Raw genomic sequence first — 3,606 nt, 5'->3', positions numbered from 1 at the left:
CTGTTCTTAGGGAAGGGGACAGGGTTGGAGGCAGGAATCTGAAAGGAGCTGGGAAATAGCAACACATCTCTGAGAATCCTGCATTGCTCCTTTCTCAATCTGCCGTTCTGTGAACATTCTCCTAAGATGCTTTCAGCCTTCCCTCTCCCTTGTCATTTACAGCAGACGTGAACACGCACTTACCCTGCCAACAGGACACTTTATCAAAGGCAAACCTAATTGCACAGAGTTTGGAATGAGAGCTCTGAGTGCAGACGGGGTAAAGGTATGGGATGTGGAAACTGACTGTCTCTGAGGATGGTCTTGATTTGTCATTATCTTCTGAACTCCTAACAGCAACTCCACGCCCAGGAACAGCAGAGCAGATGCCCAGCAGCAGCTCCATCAGCGAGTTCCTCCTGCTGGCGTTGGCAGACACGCGGCAGCTGCAGCTCCTGCACTTCTGGCTCTTCCTGGGCATCTCCCTGGCTGCCCTCCTGGGCAACGGCCTCATCAGCACAGCCGTAGTCTGCGACCAGCGCCTGCACACCCCCATGTACTTCTTCCTCCTCAACCTAGCCCTCCTCGACCTGGGCTGCATCTCCACCACTCTCCCCAAAGCCATGGCCAATGCCCTCTGGGACACCAGGGCCATCTCCTACGCAGGATGTGCTGCACAGGTATTTTTCTTTTTGTTTTTGTTTTCAGCAGAGTATTCCCTTCTCACAGTCATGGCCTATGACCGCTTTGTTGCCATCTGCAAGCCCCAGCACTACAGGACCCTCCTGGGCAGAAGAGCTTGTGCCACCATGGCTGAAGTTGCCTGAGGCACTGTGTTTTTCTTTTCCCAGCTGCACATTGCCAATACATTTTCTATACCACTTTGCCAGGGCAATGTTCTGGACCTTTTTTTTTTTTTTTTTGTGAAATTCCACAGATCCTCAAGCTCTCATGCTCGCAATCAGACTACCTCAGGGAAACTGGATTTACTGTGGTAAGTGTTCTTGCCATATTTGGGTGCTTTGTATTCATAGTGCTGTCCTACGTGCACATTTTCAGGGCCGTGCTGAGGATGTCCTCTGAACAAGGCCGGCAAAAAGCCTTCTCCATGTGCCTCCCTCACCTGGCCGTGGTTTCCCTGTTTGTGGGCACGGACTTCTTTGCCTACCTGAATCCCCCTTCCCTGTTCTCCCCATCCCTGAACCTGGTGGTGTCATTTTTGTACTCAGTAGTGCCTCCAACACTGAACCCCCTCATCTACAGCATGAGGAACCAGGAACTCAAGGATGCAGTGGGGAAAATGATGGCAAGGACACATTTCAACAGGGATTAACTTCTCATCTTTCTCTACAACTGACTCACTGTCATTCCTGTAGCAGGCTCATATTATGCATTTTCACCTTTAAAATGCTTATTTATTTCTATTAATTGATACATTTTTTTTTTGCTGTTCATTTATATGTGTGAGTGTGCAATAAATATTATTGGTTATTATGTTTCTAAACATGCGTTTGGATTCTGTCTGCTTCTACTGAGGCATCACGATGCTCTCTATCTCCTGGAGCCCATACGAATTCTGGGTCAGTGCTGACTCTCATGCAGCCCCCGTTCTTACCTCTGTATCTTTAGAGAAATGAGATGCCAGCAGGCACTGTGGAGGAGATACAGGCTGGATTAGCAAAAGGGATGCACGTTTTAGCCTAAGGACCAATAGATTAGTTCATCGAAAGGAATCCAATTGTGCTCATCCTGAAACTTTTTCTTGGGTTGCATATAAATTGTTTTGACTTATAGTGCACCAAATTAGAAAGTTGCTCGTTACGTTATAACAAGCAATGGGAATTTGCCATACTGGGGAGAAAAGAGCTAACAGGTCGTCCAGAGGGCACTGTGTTGAGGAGGGAAATGAAATAAAAGGGAGGAAGTAGGTGCTGTACGAAGGAGGATGTGAGGAGTCAGGGGCTGTGCTGGGGGCACACCTCCGTAGCCCTGCATGCATGCTGCCCCAAGCGGTGCCTGCACAGAGCTCCCTGGGGCTGCCTGAGGGGTGGTGGAGCCGGGCTGTCCTGCAGAGGGGAATGGACACGGAGACACTGTGCTGAAGGGCTGGGGCCCCAAAATCACCCCGAAACTCAGCAACCCCAGATGTGCTGTGCTCACCTTGCCTGCCTCTGCTGCTCTGTCACTGCCCCTCCTCAACAGGATGGGGGGAAAATAAATTAAACAGCTCTCAGGTGGAGACAAAAAGCACCTTATTTTTTCCTTGCTTAGAGCCTAATGATAACAAATGTTGTGTATTAATGGCTGAAATGGAAGTGATTTGCTATGTTTGTATTTCAGTTTTGTTGTCTCACATCCTGACCTTTTCTTTAACGTGAACAATAATAACTTCCTAAATTAGCCCTGTGTACAAGTTAGTTATTGCTGTTCTTGCTGTCCGACCCACAGTGTTGTGTCACTGTAGAGCTGGGAACGATTCACCTCTCAATGCTTTGGACATCTGCTGAATTGCAGACACTGTCAGTCACAGTGCTCGGGATTCCTAAGTGAAGGTTGCTAAGAAACACTCTTATCTACCAGGTGCCAGCTGCAGGTGCTACAAGGCAAAGAAACAATTTAATGAACAATTTAATTGTATGTGCTATAAAAAGATGTGTTTTACTGTAACACAACCTTCGTTCTGAGATTTACCTGGACTTCTGAAAGGCCTCTGGCATGGTCCCACATCACTTCCTTATCTCTATGAAGAGATATGAGAGATGGATTTGAAGGGTGGACACTTCATTGGATGAGAAATTGGTTGGAAGTTCGCAGCCAAATGGCTGTGGGAAAGGGCTCTCAGGTATATGTTCTCTAGCAGCTGGAGGCCAGTCACAAGGGGTGTCCCCTGGGGTCATCCTTGGGACCAGAGCTCTTCAATGTCTTTATCAGTGGCATGGATGATGATCTAGAGTGCACCCTGTGCGAGTATGCTGATGACAGCAAGCTGAGTGGTGCAGTTTTAACAACAGAATTAAGAGATGCCATCCAGAGGGAGCTAGACAGGCTTGAAAAGTGAGCCCAAGGAAACATCATTCAACAAGATCAAGTGCAAGGTTTTGCACTTGTGTGGGGACAGTCTCTGATATGAGTACAGTCCAGGAGAACTCCTTGAGAGCAGCTCTGCAGGGAAGATCTTAGGGGTCCTGGTAGATGCAAACCTTAACATGAGTCAGCAGTGCATGCTTGCAGCCTGAGAGGCCAAGTGTACCCTGGGCTGCATCAAAGGTGAAGTGGTGGCCAGAGCAAGGAAGGGGATTGTCTTCTACTCAGACCTCAGAAGGCCCCATCTGGAGTACTGTGTCCATGTCTGGGACATCCCAGAACAAAAAAGACACAGAGCTTTTCTAGCAGGTCCAGAGGAAAGCCACAAGGATGATCAGAGGGCTGAAGTACCTCTCCTATGAAGACAGGCTGAAAGAGCTGGGCTTCTTCTGCCTGGAAAAGAAAAAGCTCAGAGCAGAACACATTGCAGCCTTCCAGTCCTTAAAGGGAGCTAAGGAACAAGAGAGGAATCAACTTTTCACATGGGCAGATAGTGACAGCACAAGGAGGAACAGTTTTAAGTTAAAAGAGGTGAGAATTAGA

General features: G+C 48.1%; 1 pseudogene; it reads left to right on the top strand.

Moving 5' to 3' along the window:
* Nucleotides 1–365: 365 nt before the first annotated feature.
* LOC136057451 (olfactory receptor 14C36-like) lies at nucleotides 366–3,037 on the top strand (annotated as a pseudogene).
* Nucleotides 3,038–3,606: the final 569 nt, after the last annotated feature.

The sequence above is a fragment of the Cyrtonyx montezumae genome, unplaced genomic scaffold (assembly GCF_038088225.1).
Source record: "Cyrtonyx montezumae isolate F1298 unplaced genomic scaffold, pur_monq_1.0 scaffold_67, whole genome shotgun sequence".
NCBI classification, from domain to species: domain Eukaryota; kingdom Metazoa; phylum Chordata; class Aves; order Galliformes; family Odontophoridae; genus Cyrtonyx; species Cyrtonyx montezumae.
This window is presented reverse-complemented; position numbering and strand designations above follow the sequence as displayed.